The sequence below is a fragment of the Struthio camelus genome, chromosome 1 (assembly GCF_040807025.1).
Source record: "Struthio camelus isolate bStrCam1 chromosome 1, bStrCam1.hap1, whole genome shotgun sequence".
NCBI classification, from domain to species: Eukaryota; Metazoa; Chordata; class Aves; order Struthioniformes; family Struthionidae; genus Struthio; species Struthio camelus.
Window position 1 is genome coordinate 50,707,066 of NC_090942.1, and position 21,487 is coordinate 50,728,552.

Genomic DNA, 21,487 nt, shown 5'->3' on the forward strand with positions numbered 1-21,487 from the left:
GTTATTTGAAAGCATAGTCAACTGTAATATGACGCTAGTAAGAAAACTGCATCAACAGTATAAATAAATGATGGCTTTAAAATATGAATTATGCCATAAATAAGTGATCTCTGTTTCCTCACATTCTGCCTCCAAAGAAAGCTAGTTAACTGAATGCTATTCCCTACCCATAGACAGCCTGACCAAACAAGGTTATTTACTTCAGCAGCATGGACAGATCCACCAAAGTATGCAAACCTGTCGTGTAACCGGTAATAAAATATGTGTCAATGACATAATTTGTCTAGCTGGTTCTGGCATGTCTCAGATTTGAAGCTCTCTTGGGATATAAAATAAAGATGCAGAATTAGACCTTTGAAGAAGGAAGCCAAGTTAATCATCATAATTAAAAACAATAATGAGAAGTCATTTCTGATGCATTATATAATAATCACATAATAACATGTTAAGATGAGGCTAAAGCTGCAGGCATATATCGGTGATGTGAGTGCCTATTAACTTTTCAAGAACACTAACAATGAAAATGATAGAAAATACAGGCAATGTAGAATTAACATGTTACTTCTCTAACAAGTTAGTTTGACCACCTTAATTGTGGAGCTGGTTGAAGAATAGAACAATTACGTGAAACATCTTGAAAAGTGGAAAATTATTTTTGTGTTTTAAGCTCCTCAGGGAATTATAGTTTTCTATTTTTTTAAAATATATGAAGATACTACTTGATATAGCTGACTTCTGGCTTTTGTTACTTTGACTTGCATTTTTCTTTTTCCAGTTATACCCTGGAAAGCAAGATGATTCACACAGAGAGAAGGAAAACATAGCAAATGAACCTTCCTATATTTGGTTTATAACTCTGTTTAGGAATGCAAAAAAGGTAATTCCATATTAAAAACAGCCTTTTCATAAAAGCTTCCAACACACTTTAAGTAATTCTGACTTTTTGATGATCTTATGAGAAAAAAAAATCTCATTAGTTTTTCTTTCATATTTTAGGTCACTATTTCAACCCGAGAATTAGTAATGCCAGTTCTGAGGGTAAGACATCTGTGTGAATTCTAAGAAGTGGAAGAAGTTTTGATTTTAGCAGAAACCAAGTTTTTGTTTTAACTATTCAGCTGCCATTTTCATTCACCTATTCTGCTTAAAAACACATGATCCATTCTTTACTGAATAATATAATCGTAGCTATATCTTTAGTCTGCTGTGTAATTTACTCCCAAAATATGAGTAGAAGAGGAAGACAAAATATATGTAAAATATATGAAGAAGAAAATTGCACTAAACTGAAGATTCATTGGTGTTAATCTGTGATTTTTCCCCAGTACCTGCTAAAGCGTAATATAGAAGCTTATGAGCTTGGCTCCAGATTTATTTTATGATTTAATTGAAAAGTTACTCAAGAAGAGCAGAGCAGAGAGGAAAGGATAGCAAAGGACAGGATAGAAGAGGAGAGGAGAGAAGTACCTGCTAGTCATTGGAGAAAAATAATGCAAAGATTCCCAGTTTAATCAGTGCTAGGACCACTTCCAGGGTAAAATTAATTCATGAGGGAGTATGTGAAGGACATTGGAAAACAAGAACAGAAACCAGCAGCCTCCCACCCACAAACCTGCATGGTGCAGGAAAAAATATCTATGGGATGTGTACCAGCCCATGATGACAACTACCAGAAATAAGTCATTACTCATGTGTTACCCTCAGGAACACACATAACTGTGTGTCAGAAATATATCCATTTCCCAAAAGCTCTGGGACAGTCTCTCACCGGAGGAATCACTGCTGACCAGTCCGCCCATGAAGAACCTCTCCAGACCAAGGGCAACATCTCAGTATTGTGGTAGTGAGGCAGACGCACCTATTGAGTTGCAATTTTAACAGACAGTAACGAGATTGCAATAAGAGGAGAGGACGCAGAGATCTTTCCTCACATATACCCATCTTAGCCCCTGCTGACTGTGGTTGTAACTTCCTGCAGGAGGACCATAGATAAAGACTGTTGTCACTGTTGTCATAATCACCCCGCAAAAAATGGATAAATAGTTCAACAAATGCCTGACTCTTGCCTATTTTTCATATTTAAGGCAACTCGTATATGTTTAGTTGTTAAAGTAAATCTCATCGTTTAGCGTAGTCTTTTCCATTGGCGTAAGCTACAGGCTCATGGGATACAATCTGTCTCAGCTGCTTTTAGCTACTTGAAAGTTAGGTAGCTAGTCCGAGCTAATTACCTAGGTATTGACAACTACCTATTGTCAATAAATAGACATGGGCATATCCAGAGACCAATTCCCCCTTCCTTTATTAGAGTTTTGTCAGGATGAGAGGTACCCTTCTTAGTTTAGGCCGAATGTCTAATTTTTGAATTCCTGTAAGTAGTCCAGCTAAATTCCCAACCTTAAAGACCAGGCTGGCATTAAAAACAAACAAACAAACAAACGAATGAAGGAACAAAACACACACGCACACACACACACAAAACAGCTGAAATATGATTCCAGAGTTCTGGTGTACGTCTAGATTCACTAATGACTTTCAGCTCTGTGAAAGGTAACTTTCCCAAGGAAGACAGTACTCCTTAGGTCTCACTGCCTTCAAGCCACACCGTGAGACTCCGAGCCCTTGCAAAATCGGCCTATCGGTCTTCGTTATTCTCTGGGCCGATACATTTTCTGAAAAAATTCATTTTGTGCTGTAAAGTTTAGTAAGTACATTTAAAGATAAGTATGGCAGAAGTCATACTTCATGTCCTGTACTACTCAGCTGGACATGGAAAGGGATCTGGTTATTCTCCTTCTACTCCTTTAGCAAGAGCCGATGACAGACATGAGTGCCCCAAATGCTGAGTAGTCATAAGGAACCTCTTTCCCTCTGCAGGTGAGGGCAAAGCACACACAAAGGAGGTTGCTGTTATGATGCCGAGAAGGGTCTATGACGTACGCTGGCAAGATGAAATTCTGCTCTAATTCCCCTATGCTCCAGTTAGGCCTGTCAGGGGAGCAAGAGGGAGAGCAGCTTGTGGCTGCTCATCCTAAAGGAACGGTGTGAGCTCCTGCACCCTCTGCTCCTGATCTCCACCTTCACAATATTTCTATCAGTCTCCACCGCAGCGCACAAGTCCCCAACAGCCCCGACTCTCAGCACATCATCCCATACAGCATTTAAATTCAGAGGTGGTATCAGTCTTTCAAAAAATCAATGGGTTTTAATAGGTATTTGCTGAGGTTTATTAAGTATCAAAGAGAACTGAGACATCCACTTATTGTTTATAGCTGCTGTCATTATTGCTTGCTTTTTTTTATTAATCTAAAGCAGATGTGAGTTAGTTATTGGCAGACTTCTCATTAAAACAATGTTCGCTGCCTCTTCTGTGGATTGCCTAGGAAGTTGTGATAAACACTTCACATTGTGTTCCCCATTCACTGCTGCCATGCTGCCATTGTCACTAATGAACTACTAATGCTCTGATAATGCAGCTGTAGGTTTAATTTACCTGTTAGGTTTCAACATTATTCATTGAAATTCTGAGAAACCAATTCCACTGAGCCATGACAATTTACTCCAGCTGAAAATCTGCCTCCCCCCTTCTCCTGAGGTAGAGTTGGATTAGAAAGTGGAGCTGTCTGGCTAACACAAGCATATTCTGTAAGGCGTTGTCAAAACAGTTTTTATTCTCATCCGGTGCAAACCTCAGGCATTATTACAGGGTTTCGTGGAACAGATGTTCGTGAATTTGCATAATGACAGACAGACTGCCTTTTCTTTATTAAAGGTCACTAAAAACCAATGCTACTGTTCAGTCAGCCCTGCCTTCATTAAGCAATTTCAGGACAAAACTGCTTTGTCTTCAGTTATAGTTTTCATGACCACTGCTTTACATACTTTAATCAGATGAAATTGCCACCAAATCATTGGCTGATGTGGCACAACATGGCTATCTAGCTTCCCCTAATTCCTAAACGCTGGACATTCTTGTATGAATATTCAAATAACATGGGTCCAAATCCTCACCTGCTGGAAGACCGAATGACTCCAGAGATATCAGTGAAGATCCTCTGATTCACAGTGGCTAAAAGAATCAGTTCTTAAAGGTAACATCCCAAAGCTGGGTGCTTGGTCTCAATTTAAACCTCACTTCTTTATTTGTGGTTTTTGCACCAACAAAATTCAACTGGTATGAAGTTTCCAAGCAGAACCACTATTTCTCATTAAGTCAATATTTAATAGCATGTAGCCCATGTATAGAAGCAAGCTATTTAAAACATTCAAAAATTTTAAATCTTCTACATCTCATATCTTAATGAGAGACAAATTCCATCATGGATAGGCCCAAAGAGAAGTGTATTTTTGCCTTCAAGGCAAAAACTGAGCTTTGCACTAGGCAGCAAGAGCTTTTGAGCCCTGAATTGCACTGGTTTTGCTGTTAATATTACCCAGAACTAGTTGATGATGTAAAAAATCATCTCTTGCCTTTATTTCAGATTAATTAATTAAAACAAGTAAATCACTAATGTTTAGCTTCCACACATGCAACTGCGTGCATGGCTGCCCAGAACAAAGCATATGCTACAGGAATTAGGAAGATACTGCCCAGCCTCTTGGGAGAAGGAAAGAGGAGAATTCCTCTTTCCTGCCGTGTGCATGAGAAATTCTGATCCTTGAGTCTCTAGACAGCAAGTTTCAGGGAACTCTTATCTAAGCAGAAGAACAGGAACTACTTAGAAAGAAGGTGAATCTGGAAGTGCAATCCCACCCTTCTTCACCTGACAGTTCAACTAGGCTAAAGTAAGAGGAGTGAATATCCTTGACTGCAGCTACTGAAAACTTCTGGATGAAGTCCATCTTGGAGCCACTGTATTTCCATGATCAAACTCCAGCTACCCTACTCCAGTCCTTACTTTTCTGTACTCCAGGTAGTGGCCTCATCGTGTCTTTTTAATCAAGGGGGAAAGGGGCAGAGGGGAAATTTCTCCATATAGCAGTTTAATAGGATCCTAATGAAATGCCTGATTAGCATCCATGTTAATCCTTTCTCCACTGTGATAAGGAACACAAGGAGACCACGTGGCGCCTAAAGGAGGTGGTACAGGCTTGGTTTCAACACCTCGTATGAAATTTGTGTTTCTAGGCTTCGGAAGAAATTCTTCCACACATTTAGTTGTGTTTTAAGAAAAAGTGGGGTACCATTCTGCAGCCAAGTAATAGGCCATGGCTACCCATGCTGAGACAACATGCCTCTGGACATCCCAGGAGGTGATACCCCTGCAAGCTGAAGTGGACACTGAACCTATGGATACACAAACAAAAATCAGCTTTTTTTCTTCTCATTGGAGGCCCAGTCCCCTGGGGAATGGGGAGCCTGGATTTTTTGACCCTCTGCCTCCCTCAGACCAACCATAACATTTCTGGGGAAGCAAGCCAGAAAAAATAGGGACAATTTGGGAAGGCAGCTGGGCCACCTTCTGCACGGAAGGAGAGAGGACACATAGCTCAGCTCCAAGTGTAACTCTGGAGAGGAGGGAAAACTAGTGATTTTCTGTTTTTTCTTCGTCAGAGGTAAAGACTGTGACATGTTCATGCATCATTTGGAGGACTTTAAACCCATTATTTTTTGCTCAGAAATCAAATTTCCTATTTTAATATCCCTTTTGATATCCCTTCACTTCTCAAAGACTGTAAAGTTCACAACAACAGGACTCAGAGTGAAGCTCTCTTCTCCGAGTTATGCTTTCTCGTCCTTCCCCAGCTGTTCCTTTCTCCTTACTGCCTACCTCTGCTCAAACACGGTTTCAAGGTTCCTTCTAACTCAACTCCCAGCAGGGCTTCGTTGCATGATGAATGGCACCAAAGCCTAAAGCTCTGCTTGGTTTAGGTTTAAATTCACTAGAAGATCCCCCTTCTCCACAACTTCATACCCTGACAGATCATCATAAACACTGACATTGGAATCAGGTGAGTTACATGCAACTGCTTGCAAGGGGGTATTGCTGGTAAGGTGTTTGCTTAGTGTAAGGTGTGAAATTTACTCCTTCTCCTGTCCAATGCACCTGAATTCGTTAACCTGCAGGGAAAGCGGCAAAGCTACTCAGACGTAAAAGAACTCTAGGTAAAAATAACAGTTAGTGAGAATACTAATGGCAGGGCCAAACTTCACCTGCTTCTTGCCTTTAAAAGACCATGTGAATACAGCAGAGCCACCTCATCTGAACAAGGGGAGATTGCAAAAGGACAGACTCTGATCTTCATGACTTTGCCAAAGAGGGGTGAAGAAGCACATATTTAGAAGACGATCTCAAAAGTTCCTTAATTCATGCAATATGGATCATGTCTTAAAAATACATAAATGCACATTAAGCCAAAAAACTTTGCACTCACTTAGCAGACTATTAATATGTGATGCTAAATAAAACTGCTCGACAGTTTTACAGTCATTTAAGGATAATTTACATGGTACATAAATGTATGACTGTTTATTCCTTAAAGCAAATACAGGTTATACTTGTTCTTCAAGTACAAGTTGAATTTATATTTGTGTTACTAATAAAATAGAACCCAATAATAGTTCATTAGCTTATATGATAAAATGGTAAGTGGAAAACCTCAGGATTTTCTGGTTTCTGTTTTAAAGGGCTGATATGGTAGACGGGAAACTGGAATTAACTTCAAAGTTTTAGATTAAACTATCATTGCCTATTAGGTGATGAGTTAATTTCCTTCCAGTATCTTTCCTGGTTTTTCTTTTCTGTTCAATAAGCTCTTACAAAAAAGTACAAGATAGAAAGCCCATGATTACCAGTCCTACTCACAGATAAAATACTTCATGACACAGTGTTTAGAAGCAATATCTTCTAGTACATCAGCCAATATTGTTAGGAAAAAAAGACATGTTTCCAGATATGGCTCATGTGTTTTTAACTTTTTCCAACTGTATCAGTTGACTCAGTTGACCTACTAGTAAATATTGTCTATATTTATAAACTTTCTCTATTTTATACTCTGAAATCCTTGTGGTTCCAGTTAGCAAAAAGACACATCATTTCAGAAATAGACCAATGGTGGAAATGAAACCTTTTTATTGTTTGACCCCAGTGAGCAAAAGAAGGTATTTCTCTGTTTTAGTTAATTAATTTACACTTATCACTAATGAATAAGTTGTTCTCAAAACATAAGCACAATGTCATAATGAGGTAAGGCATTTTTAGTATGTGGAAAGTTGCTGATTTTTGCCGTGTGAAAGAAAACTGAAAGCTATAGCAGAGCTAAGTAGAAAATTTATCTTTACTGTGATCATAATTTTCTTTTTGTTACTGGTTCTTAGAAGTATCAACTATTCATGGGATGTGTCATCGTGTGACAAAAGAAGGGGCAAAAAGCCAACTCCAAGCAACCATGTCATGACAAAACTGAACTCATTGTATCCTACAGAAATTATTCCGAACTAGAGAATTTCTTTTTTTTTTTTTTTCCCAAGGGTCAGTACATATTCCATCACCCACTTACTATTCAATTCTGCCTTCTTTTGATGCCTGAAATTGGACTCAAAATTAGCTCTCAGACTGGCATTCCCTCACACATGAGCGCCAGAAAAATTCTGCAGAAAGTACTTTTAAAAACTGCACTGTCCAATGGCAGAAAAAAAAAAAAAGGAGTGAAAATAATTATTTACGTATTCACCATATGGTAGATGATCTCGCACATTCAATCCCTGTAGGGCAAATGTGAATTTAATTTTCCAGTGGCCACATTTTTTCAGAATATCAGCTGACTTTAGGCTTCTATTTCAACTATTGACTATGTGCCTATTTTCCAAGACGCTGAGGACTCTTTGAAATCAAGCCCCTATAAAGCTGCTTAAACATGAATTTCAGAAGCTTCATTTTAGACACACTCATGGAAAATCTTATAATTTACTGATAATACACACTAGGGTATAAATTTTAAGTGTCTTTTACAGTTGCCATAAATAAGATTGACTGTGTAAGCTGTAACAAAAAAATCCTTCCATCGTCTCTCCAAAACTGACTGGACGTGGCATATGAATGTAAGTTCAGTATGGCCTTTTGCCAAAAGTTGTGGAGGCTGGGCCAGATAAAGACTTGCTGGGCATAACTTGAAATTCAGCACTGAGCTCATGTTGAAAGTCAGAGATCTGGAGGATGGGAAGCTAGGTAACAGCCTTGCCAAGTTACTCGTTTTGATAATAATGCCAAAGGTATTGAGTTAGGCGATAAAGATCCTGTGTCTTACCAAAATTGTTTGGTATTATGGTGAAGGGAGAGGGGAAGAGGGAGAGGTTCCACCGGGAATGGCATCCCACTTGATTAAGATGGGATGCTTCACTGGAATAGGTAAACAAAGCAGTAGTTCGGTAGGGGGGGGTCTCCCTTTGCCTAAGAAGAAATAGTGAAATGGCATTAAGCTGTAAGAGAATTCTGGCAGTACCCAGGTATAAGATGCTGGTGAACATGATCCTAGGACTGGAGTGTATTTTTAACTGACAGATCAAAAGAATGCACATTTTCCATTTCCAGCTCCCAGATCCACAAAATGTACAGGGCTTTACACACATTCTTCAAACTTGTAACACAAAAATCAAAACATATTGTTTCTGACATGCATATAAACTTAACATGATGCATATAGCAAGAAATATTTATCATGTAATTTAATATTTGAATAAAAGCTGCTTTAAGATTAGGTTGAAAGTTGAAACATTATGAAAATGAAGAACTTGAGCACCCCAAGTATTTCTGCTCCAGTAATAGGTGTGTCTGGCATTTTCTTTTTTTACTGCAATAAAGAAAAAAATATTCTTGAATAAACAAAAATATCAGACTAATTTCCCATAGAAAATCAAGTTTAACTAAACTTAAACATGCAGAGCAAAACCAGACTATGAAAGCCCTAGTAGCCAGCATGGCAGCGTAAAAGGGAGGGGTTTGTTTATGCTAATCTTGTGTCTAGTTTATGAGTTGTTTAATATCTAAAATTGGCACCACAAACAAAATTGTGAGAATATGCTTCGTCTACAAAAGGAGAGCCTTCCTGAGCTTACGGTTTGGTCATTTAAACAGAAAAAGATGTCTGAGCAGCAAGGTTTTCTTTCCTCTCTGAAAAAGCGCAGGTTGTGAAAAACAAAAGCCAATATAAAAAAACATGGGCATACTTTAATACATGTCCTTAAACCCTCATTTGGAAGCTACTTGCTATCTTGAAAGATGCTTACATATATTGATCAGGGAGCTCTTCTGACCTTCCTTTGTCCAGTACTTGCTACAGCAGCAAAATAGCATTTAAAGAATACAGAATCACAACCGACAATGCTGAGAATGATCATCCTGTCACGTTTTGTCCCCTTTCTGCTTGCTTGTAACTATTTCAAATGCTCTCCTTGGGGACTGAGATTTTCTCTGTTTGCTTACTGCTTGAAGGTTAGTATTTGTTGGCTTGTTCTGAAGCTTGAATAAGGCCCTGTTAGCTGAAACGGCTTTGAGGAAAAATATCCGCAGTTTATGTATCTTAAAGCAAACAAAAAACACAACCAAAAATCAACAAGAAAAGGAGAAAAGGGCCCAGATCTTGCTGGCGTGCAGCTCAAAATAGAGAAGTGAAAAATGTGAACGCAAGAGCTGAGCAGGCTAAAGAGTGTGGATCTTATGCTGAACCCTGGGGCAGAATAGTGCATACAGAGGCAGATATTGTGCTGTTTGCTAACTTAGCTTTCAGTTATTAGTCCCACTACATATCTGTGCACATCTTGAACTTGCAGTTCATATGCAAGGGAAATACCAAGATCTTTTCCCCTAGCCCTTGCAAAACTGAAACCAGTAGGGAGGAGACAGTTTCCACGAATCACAAGCACCCACTGTGGCAGCATAGCAAATGATTGCTCTCTGTACATTAAATACAAAGGACATCCAACATGCAGGATTGGTTTTCATTGTTGCTTAGCACCTTTTTGGCCAGATATGCTCTCCTGACCCATAGTACAGAATACATTTTCCAGTTCCTGGTGTACACGCATAGTTAAGCCTAGACCTCTTTGCTCTTATGGTTGTTTCAGCATGCCAGCCAAATCCACATAAATGTCATGTATTTTTAACTGCTTGTAGCTGGTTTACTATGTAAGTCTAAGTACACAGTCCCCATCATGGGACTAATCTGGTCACGTGCTAAGGCCTGTAATCAGTAATGTGCAGAAGGAGAGCTAATGTTATGCTGCCTGGGAGAGTTGAGGTGAAATCAATGCATCTCTGTGATAAGAACATGCATTTTAATGTATCATGGATAACATGATTCCACATATTTCCCTTTATTACTATTTGAATGTGAAGAAAGAATGAATATATAATCAGAGTAACATAAACAACCCCCTCTTTTTTTTTGCTATATTCCTATTCACATACAGCCTGTTCCCATGATAGCAGTGTATGTTTTTCCTGCTGTATTGGCTCTGTGTCTAGCTCTGGCAGAGATATTCTCTGACTTTTTCCCTGTCTTTTCCATTGGGGTCATTGTTTTGCATTACCCTCACTACACAGCTACACAGGCTTTTTGGCAACTATTTGATATCATGCCAGAAATGTCACCATGCTGTCTTTCAGGATGGAGAGATATCCTTCCGCCAGACTTGGTAAACTTTGGGATGATGTTCTATATAAGAAATTATTACCATCATCTTTTAAAAAATGAGAATCAATAACAATATAACTACAGATAAAGGTCTGCAAAAACAGATCAGATAAGCACTTTTAAATGTAACTCATGTTGTTATCGATCAGTTGGGGTTGGTGGATAAAATCATAAAACTAACATGTCTGTGCCTGTCTTAGTCAGTGTTAACTATTGGCATTTATCAAAGTCAAACCAAAAAAGCCTCATGAACAACAAACAGGGTAATGATTGTTTCACAGCAGTATCAAAGGTTTTGTAGTAAAACTAATTTAAGCTCTGGTAAATGTTTTCAGGAATTGTTTTGTTTCATAAAAATGTACAGAATCATCACAGCCATTTTGTTAACAGAAAAAATTAAAATGTACTGCAAGTTACTGCTCAATTGTAGCTACTGAGGAAAAAAAAAAAAAGGGAAACAAGGAACACAAGTCAAATGCAGTGTTCCTGGGGAGAGTATTTTACCCAACATATGCAAGAGTTGCACATGGGTGTCTGTATAGACAGATGTACACACTGGGTTTGCAGACATGACTGTAAATTGAGTAATTCTTCTGGAGTGACAGCAACAAAGCAGATCGCTAATCTCCTAATCACAGAGCCAGAAGGTCTATAACTGCACTCCTCAGTTATCACCAAGTTTTTGTTGTCTTGTTAGCAAGTTCTTCAAAATAAAATGATGGGGAAAAAATGGCCAAAAGCTAAAAGATCAAACACTGAACAGGAATAGGGAAAGATAAAAAATAGGACAAAAAAATGCAGAGGATAATATACTCAAACATGCGCAAACGCACGTAGTCCATGTATTAATATATGGAACAAGCTACTGTAGGTATTGTTTTCATTACGATAAATCCTCTGAGACATCTCTTTTGCTGTATATCACTAGTGACCATCAGTCCCACGGGATTCAGACATGCTGTTGTACAGAGTTGTGAGCAGAAATATAGCTTCTTAAACAGAAAGGGCCACAACATTCTCATGAGTAGCCATGTAAGACAAGGGCCTCAAAAAGTCTAACTTAAATCTAGGGTCAAAACTGAAATTCTCAAAGTCTTCATTAAGTTTCTGCCTAGTCCTCAAAGCGCTTAAATACCCACATCGCTGAAGTCTGCACTACTAATGTGTTTCATAAGCACCTATATTTCTATTTCTCGGGGTTGTGTACATATTCATGAAAGTCGTGGCAACGCTCAGATGTTTAGTCATCTGAGTCTGGAGACATATGCTTTCCCCTTCTTAATCCTCAAATAATGGCTCAGACTATTCATACCCTAAGTCAGAATCCCAAGGGGATGTAGGCATCCTTCCAAAAAATGCAAAACAAATTTAAGATTTCTCCTTGTCCTTAGGATTTCTTCCTGTCTTGCTCACACAGGCTGTCTTACTGGTATTGTTGATCCTGCCCTGAGACACTTGGGCTCTTCTGGGGACAAGCAGGATTCTGCTTGAGGGCTGAGTGCTTAACTCTTAAGTAACAAAGGGACAGAGCTAATAAATGCCTAAGTCCCGGAAAGAACCAGGGCTTAACATAAATAAAATAAATAGACCTTATATCAGCGGGGGGGGAGGGGGGGCACAGAGTAGACATATGAGTTATGCAAAAGAACAAAGTCAGTCTCAGCATCCAGGTAAGACTCCAGAAGACCTTGGGGTTCAGTTCTCATTTAAGCTATTCAGTCACATCTCTTGGTGGCCAGAATTAAAAACAAGGCAGTTGGCTGAAGAAGCAGATGGGCTACAGAAACTAAAAAATGACCAAGAGGAAACCCTAACTCTGTGGAATTACAATATGGCTTTGATTCAACCCTCCAGAACTACTTGATGCCTAACAGCACCCCTGAAGAGCATGAGAATCGCTGCTGGACACTTAATAATTAAGAAATCATCATACTGTACGTTTACAGGACTAGCAGATGGCCTTTGTAATCTATATATTCAAAATGAGTAAAGGTAGATGCTTACTTAATGAAAGCTGAAGTGAGATTAGCCTTGGTATTTTTATCCTCCTAAAAATCTGGCTCTCAAGTAAATAATGAGCTCCTCTGGCACTGAAAACCGTCTTTATGCTCTAACCTGCATCCTACCAGTATTAGTTAGCAATGCTCTACTGACTTACTGGAGCGGTACCAATTTATTCAAACTGAAAATATTGACTATTGGTTTAAAAAAAGAAGTGGTATCTCCTGAGATCTCCAAATATGTGTGATTTGGTGAATATTTTATATTTTTTATATTTTACACGAATATTTTGCTCTATTATTTAAATCACAAAAACTATTTAATTTACTAATATAACATGTGCAAATATGAATGTCAGAGAGTTTAGCATAAGATGTAGAACATGAAGGAGAAAAATATATCTCCATATCTACATACGTGAATCCGTTGGATATATTTGAAAATGAGGTTCTGCTACCTCGTGAAATTTTTTTCTCACTATAAAAAATTCTGCTGTGATATATGAAGAATAAATAGGTCATAATAGTGCCTAGAGACTAACTTTTACAGTCACTGCAACCTTCAGAGAGAAGCACACAAATATATTTTTCGCAAAAGGAAGCTTATGTTTCTGCTGACCTACCTGAGGGATGCACTTGCCATTAGTTTTCTTGATTTGGAAATTCTGTGATGTAGTCAAAACAGAATTTTATTTTGTGGCAGCTAAGCTGGAAATGAAAAGTTTAGTATATTCCCTATTAGATATGATATAGTTCTAGACAGTATGTCACATTCACTGGAAGATAACGAGTTGGGGAAATATCCTCACTTTCAGTTGGCTGTTGTTTCCTTGCAAACTGTAGTTCTTCGGGGCTCAAAATCCATGCTGATTAAAGTGCCATCCGGCACTTTAATCTGGTAATGTTTCACTCTTTATTGGGATCTTGTAATCGACAAGTAAAAGAATGAATCAAAATACATAGTATCCCAATATATGTATTAAAGAGTGAATTGCAACTTACTGAAGATACTTTAGAAAATAATTCATAGATTTAAAACATTTTGAAGAGGGAGAGGTTCTTACTTAATGAGCCGTGAGTGCACAAGGAGAGGTGAAATACAGCTGTCCTGTAAAAAGGAGTTAAATGCTACCGAGCAGAAAAGACAAAAGGTACTAATCCATCTAACAGAATGATAGGAAGAACAAAAGTAAAACTGCTATGTCAGATTCTTTATCTCCTCAAAAACTAAGCTCCTCTTTCAGTTTGGTGTCATATGTGTCTCAGAAATCAACATTCACACACCATAAAAAATTTGAATTTTAGCATATGAATCATGAATATTTAACTCTTCCTTTTCATGCTTTTTCAAGAACATTTGACAATTATTTCGCAAGACAGATTTTTCCCTAAGTGAAAATAAAAGCCTGTAACAGCTGAACTCGGAGTTCTGATAAGATGACTGCTGACAGAAGCATTCAGGGATGCTCAGGCTGCTCTGCAGAACTGTTAGATATGTCACTTTTCAGTTGTGATTCTGGATTCACGAAGAAGGCAATTTGCAACATACATGTACCAAGGCTTATATAGTGGTGGAGCTTACACATGTCTGTAGGTATGTGAGTAGTAAGACACTCTTGAAGACTCTTAGAAATCTACCCGGAATGTGGATTTTGGTACAATAAGGTGCAGAAGCTCTTGTCCAGCCAGGAAATGGGTGAGGATGGGCAGGAAGCCTCTACTCTGCTCTCTGCCTCACCACTCCAACTGGTCCAGCATAGCTGAGGCTAGAGCAAAAACGTCTGTAGGAGCAAACCATCTTTATGGCATAAAGGGAAGGCACTATACCTACAAAAATAGGCATACCTATACCTACCTACCTGCAGTAGAGACTCCCTGCTTTGAATTGACTCTTAAGGCACCTACAACCTGAACATTTTAGTTTACTGACACTCTAAAATGTATTATTGACGGTGATTCTATGAAAGATTGATTGGTATCTCAACTTTTAGGGGTGTGCAGGAAATACGAGCTGAAAACTCATCTCATGGGGTTAGAAAGCTCTAGTGAGACACTGAGGGAAGTTAAAGAACATAGGAGTTAAACAAATACCCTCCATTTTAATGCTGTAATATTAAATACATCTGGAATTACAGGCTAGATTTTTGGTCTAGGCTCTCTGCACCTTCAGAACGGAACTAAGGGACTACAAAACTATATTAAAGTTTATAACAAACATGGTTTTGTATTAGCATAAGTCGAAATAGATTTGTCCATCAGTTCTTTTTGAAACCCTGTGGCATAAGAGGCATAACCAGGGTGTTGGCTTAAACAACAGGCTGGGCTGTAACAAACTGTATGTTGAGCTTTATGTTTGAAAGCAATTTTAGCCAGTTGAATGCTACTAATGAAAATATTGGCAGAGGCAAAGGGTTACTTATACCTTGGTTCAACTCAGGGACAGTTAATAAGCTGCACATAGTGTAGTGTGTAGGTGTACTAGCATCTCAGCAGCTGCAGGCAGGGTAACATCTGATGAGGAGGTAGACCAGCAGAGATCGTTTGCCCTTCCTAAAACAATATGTTGTTTTAGGCAAGTTCACAAGTTCATTAGAGTCTCATTCTGGTGACCTTGAGATATTTCATCACAAAACATCCTTAGCGTGAGTTAGAGTAAGTTAATGTTGTCAATATTCAGTACCTTACCACCCCACATGATACATAGATAAAGGAGGAAATGAGCATTGTCATCTAGCTTGATATTCTGCATAATGCAGGCTGTAGGACTGTCCTGAATTCTTAACATCTCTATGAATTTTTTATCATGAAAATGCAAAACTCCATCAGGCACCATTTGACCTAATATATTGTTATCTATTTGTGTTAATGTCATATCTGGAAACCATGACTGTGACAAGGTGCCAGGCAGGTGTTCAACAAGTTATGGGTGTAAGTCCTCTCACCTAACTTTGACTATCTATAGTTTAATATCGGGTTTACGATGTAGTCAATGGAACGAGGTAGTATGTGAGACGTATGTCCAGAGAGCAATTCAGGCTCTTCCAGTCTTAGACAAGTGAGATGAATCACCCTCTAAGAGTGCTTCTTTCTCCTTACTAAATAAACAGGGAGCCTGGACAACTGAATGAAATGAGATTCCTAGCTTTTAGAAGGCTAATGTGCAATGAAGCCAGTCCCATCTAATCACCTGAAAAACTTACAGTCTAAATGAGATAGGCTACAGATAGGAAGAAAAGTACTTGTACAGAGATGAGAATTGACTTATCTGGAGTTACACAGTGGTTTCCCCAGATATTTGTCCTAGCAGCCTATTATCTGTTGTCCCACTCTGCCCATTAACTTCAGTGGACTTTGGATCAGACTTTGTGACTCTTCAAAAATCTTATTGTGTTTCTTACTTGAAATTAATCATAAAACTTAGGGGTCTAAAATTTCAAAACTGTTGTCTGGCTCCCTTAAACATATTTAGTCACCAAAATAAAACCACCTTTCAGGAAAAAAAGTTGCATGGGACAGCTCCTCCCAGTAACATCAAACAATACCTTTGCCATACAACACAAATAAATATCTTTGTAAAATGCTAGAGAAACCTGATACTGTTGTATCAAACCAAATTTTCAGGGTTGATAAATACATGATAAAGCATTGAAGAAAGAATGCTGAGAAATAGTGCTACAGACTTCAGAGATCCAAAATAACCTTGTTCACCCACAGAAGTATCTTATCAGTCACAAAGGATGCTCCAGTAAATATCTATGCTGAAGACATAACTCCATTAATAAAAACAAACAACTTTCAAAAATATTACAAATAAAGGTACAGAAATGTTATCAAATGAGTGATAACATTGTATAAATCAATGGTGTGTCCTTGTCTGGAATACTAGGTTCGGCAAAAGAAGATGTAGCAGAAATAGATGGACTTGCGTGGAAGATGAATAAGCAATGTTCCAGAAAACATGGAGTTTGGATACATTAGAATAGAATGGGTGATATGATGAATATATACAAAAAGCTTCACCTAAATACTTATTGAAAAGGAAAATCAGTTTCTGGCTTAAATAAAATAAGAATTTGCTCCAGCTGTACTCATATTGCTTTGATGTTTGTCTTCTGCACATCCTCTAACCAACTAATTCTTGTAAGACTTCTTGTAAGAAATGGAATTTTAATAAATCATAAAAATAGTAAACCAGCAACAAACTATGCAAATATCACAGAATATTAAGGTAGCGAATTTTTACTGGTAATATGGCCTCAATAGGAAGCTTAAGAATTGCCTGCATCATCCATAGTTTGTAGGTTGGGACATCTCATAGTGGCTTTGGAGATAGCGGCGGCTTGGATATCTTCAAGCAGAGAAAAGAAATAAGTCTAGCTGTTTTACATGTCAGGCAAGTGCCCTAACTACTAAGTTAATGTACAATCATTTCCTTTCTCCCAGTCAAAAATAAAGCACTAACATTCTGAGCCTTTTTTTTCCCTACATCTATGTAGGTGTAAGGAGTATTCTGAGGGCATCTATTGGTGGACATTGGAGGACTTCTGAAGAGGAAAGCTTCTATCTGAGTGTCTATAAAAATGCTGGTATGACTTAAGTACCTTTTTGTCCGGCTTTGTCAAAACTGAGGAGCACTTGCAGATCTTCAGAAGCAACTTTTTAAGCATTTGAGGACTGTAGGATAAACAAGAAAATAGTTGCTGGGAATTAGGGCCCCAAGATTAGGAAGCAGCAAAGTGGCCAGCCTTAGGGAGCACAAATTGGGGCTGAGTGCCTGCATCCTGGGAGAATTACATTTCTAAGCAGCCAACCTTTTTTTTTGGAGATCTAGCCCTGAGTGAAAGATTGCTTATTCATTACTAGTACAATGCTGGCTGCACGTGAGAGATCTCTGAGAGCATGCAGTTGGTAAACTCATTAGGAAGTATGAAATCAGATCATTGCAGTGTTGCTTACTCTCATAATCTATCTGGTCTGAGCGTACAAAACAGCACAACAGTTTGCTTGAGCTTACATTGGTGTACCTGTATTGGCTAAATAAATGTCTGGACATGGAAATATTAGCATTCATTGCCTTCATGAGACAACAGTCCAGGAGTTTAGCTGCGAGCATGTCGGCAGCACAGTCTTGCCAGAGGAATTCATTACAGTCCTCTCCAGCGTCCCCTCCCTCAGCAGCTTGTGACTCACAGCTCTTGTTTTATTTCCTTTTTCCCAGCAGCCAACTCCAGAGATAGGCAACCTCTGACCCAAATAAAAGCAACTATTTCTAGCTGTTTAATGGCATTTAGCTACAGTCTTGTGCTGTTTTCCTCAGGCAAGAGGTCTCTCAGCTCTCTAGTAAACACTGGTCCTTGTCTCTTGAGCTCTCCCACTCTTGCATACCTGCCCCGGAGCTATCGGCATGATCACAGGCTTCATCCTCCAGCATCTGATGTTGGCTCACTCCAGGGGAGGGCAGTGACATGGATGCGGGTGCATCAACATGCTTGTGGAGTACAAGGCTGGGTAATTTGGCGGGAGAAGCCAGAAACATCCTCAAACTGCGGGAGGCTGTTAGTGGACATCTCTCTTTCATTGTAAGTCTTGCCTTTCAAATTTTGGGAGGCAGCCACCCACTGAGAGCTGAACTGTAGGAACACAGCATGAGAAAGTACAGCACCGGGCCGACAGCTCTGTGAATTCCAGCATCTGAGCAAGGGATCAATGCAAGAATACGAAATGTATTTGCTGAAGAGCAGGTGATTTATTATATCTCTACATGTGTATGTATATGTATATGCATACATTTATATAAGTGACAAAAACGGCAGAACTGAGCTGTTTTTTAAAAACCACTAAAAAGAGGGTTAGCAGCCCATGCTTGGGTTTTTGTTGGTGGCAGTTTTTTGATTCAATGCTTCACTTAGGCATTTTGAGGGGAAATGAAGTCTTCTAAACTTGTATTTTATTTTAAAAATAAACTACAATGTTTTGGATGAAACAAAACATTAACTCGTCAAAAAAGGCAGGGCAGCCCTCCTTTATTACAGTGTCTGGACCACTGTGGTGTATTTTACGAACCCAGAGGAAAAGCTGGAAGGAAAGCAATTCTCTTGCAAGGACGCACAGCCTATAATGTTTACAATAAACTAGTTAGCTAACTGGGAACTGGGCTTCCCCCTCAGGTAAAAAGAGCTCACAGCCCGCACTGGGTGAAGTAGAGATTTGGACGCTCTTATTGGATCCAGCTGAGCCTAGGGGGAAAAAACGGACTTCTGCAGGATGTGAGATCCAAAGGATGGATAGTCTTTAAGCTGATACCAGCACCGCTGGCTCTGCAGCACACACATTACAGTTTCACCAGTATCCGAAGGCCACTCCGCTATTCGTCTGTGAGCTGGAACGCTGCTTGTTTATTTGGTGTCAGGTTTATTTGCTGTCGGTTTTCTGAGCTGCCAGTCTTCCAAAGCTCCTCAGACGCATATTATGGTCGCTAGTGATGGAAGTGAAAATTGGAAAGTCCTGGTATTAAATCCATTCATTCAGCAGCCCAATTTTTTAATATTGTTCTTGAAAACTGTTGGTATTTATGTTTTATGTCAGGCTATAAGACTTATGGTATTTACCCAAACGCTAGCCCAGTTTTGATCACTCACGGTTGTACCATAGCGACAGAGAAATCCGTTCCCAAAAAAGACCTCATGGAGGAATATGTTTATGTATCTGTAGCAAAGGACAGAACAGGACATAGTATGCTGAAGCCTTACATTTAAATACACAACTGCAACAGAGAGAACAAGGTATTTTTTTACACAGAACCAAGGTGAAGTTATTTTCTAACACTTTTATGAATAGTATTTCAAATACTATTCATCATATTTTATGTTGTTCTTTTTTTAGGTAATTTAAATAAGAAGCCCTGTTGTGTATTTCTTGAAGTCAGCTGGGAACGACTAGCAATTATTTATCAGATTTCAAAATATTAATTAATTTGAACTGTTAAACACTTTTTGATGATCTGAACTGACCTGTATTCTAGCAATGAGTCACCCTGAACAGTGCAGAAAGAAGACTGTACTAGACATAAACACCTTCCTCATTATGCTAGAAATTCATTCTTATTTCAGGTGTTAGTGTTTCATTTCTACAGACTCTAAACATAGTGATTATTCTCCTTTGACTCCCTGATAATGCATTTTGCCGCATAGAGATTTATACAGTAAATATTTAAATGTTCAGGAGAGTATCATTTGCTGGCATTATGCATTCTGTGCAGATTGATCTTATTGTAAAGGAATGGCAGTGTTAAATCTTTTAAACCACATACAGACATGGTTTTTGAAATTTTTACTTCTTTTTTGTTGTTGTTACTTTGGTATCTCCGTTTAATCTAGAGCAAACTCAGAATGACTGAAAGTACATGACAAGCTGTGTAACAACAGTGGTCAGACTTCCAATTTCTGTAATTCTGCTATCTCACCTGAACATACGGATCCCTTCCTCTCTCCCGCTGTCCCACTTAAATGAAAATTTGAGTTAACTCAATTACAGTTAATTTCTGAGGACTGACTACTTGACACATCTTCAAAGCTGTTAATAGATTTAGAACAAAATCTTGCTAGCATATGACAGGAGGGAGGTTGAAAATGAACTTTTCAAAACCAGAAATTCTTTTTTTTCCCCCCTAATAATTACATGAAGCTGAGATTTTAAAAAATGCTATTTTGGCTCAAATGTAAATATTTTCTTCCTCTACTCTTCCACTACTTTCCTCTCTGTTAATGGCAAAATGGGGGGAAGGCTCAGAAAAGGGGAAGAGGCTCAGAAGTAAACTACAGCCATAAAGCTAAACAAAAGCATTTCAAAACACGTTTCCAGAAAGTTCTCTGTGAAATCATCATGAAAAATGAGAAGGAAAGGCTATCTTCATTCACTACTTGCATAAATGAATGAGTGAATTTTCTGAAAAACTTAAATGGATTTTCACCTGTCATTGGGTAAAATTTCTTATTTATTCCCTTTCGGTGTTTAGGATGCTGTGACTGGAAGAGAGCCATCAGCAGATCATCAGTTACTAGGTCTCTCTCCAAAGCAAAAGTAGACAGAAATTTGATCAAATTTTATTTTGAAACAAATTAAGAAAGTGTCTTGATAACCGTGGAGTGTTCCATTTTGGCCTTTACTTAGAGCAGAATGCCAGTATTTTCCATTTGAAATGACTTTACTCCATTTTCTTTTCTTTTTCTTTCAATGTCCTGAGACAGCAACCTCTGCTCTTCATCAGATCTGCCTCTTCTGCATCGTAGGCCAGCCAGCTCTGCTTTAAAGACTCTGTTGAACTGCAAAATGACAAACACCTGCGCTTACTTGTTTTTCATCTGCTAATATCCTTTCATTTACAGGGAGAATAAATTTCTTCTTATATCGTCATCTCATAATTCAGTAACTGTCTTCCTTTGGCCAGTCACATGAGCATTCTGTTGGTTACTTTATTTTGGCAAGGTTTAGAGATAAATGTGAGTAAGAAGGGACTTCTGTCTCTTCATCTGTTTGCCCCACTTTTTTGTAAAATAAAGGCCATCTGGATTTTATTTTGCACTGAAGAATGTACAGCATGTACAGAATTTGTTTTCCATGTGAGAGACAGCACTCAGTTACGACTGCTTGGATTGTAAGCCTGCAAATGTTTGTGGCAAAATACCTGGCTTCAAGTTCCGCTTTCTGAAAGGAAACGTGAGCTAAGCCTGGTCTTGAGAGTAAATGTGGGAGGGAGGAAAGGGAGGAGAAATGCCATATTGGAGAGCCTGAGAGCTGCATATAACCCACACTCAGCCATTAATGTGCTGCCCTGAACTTTGCACGGCCTATCTGAG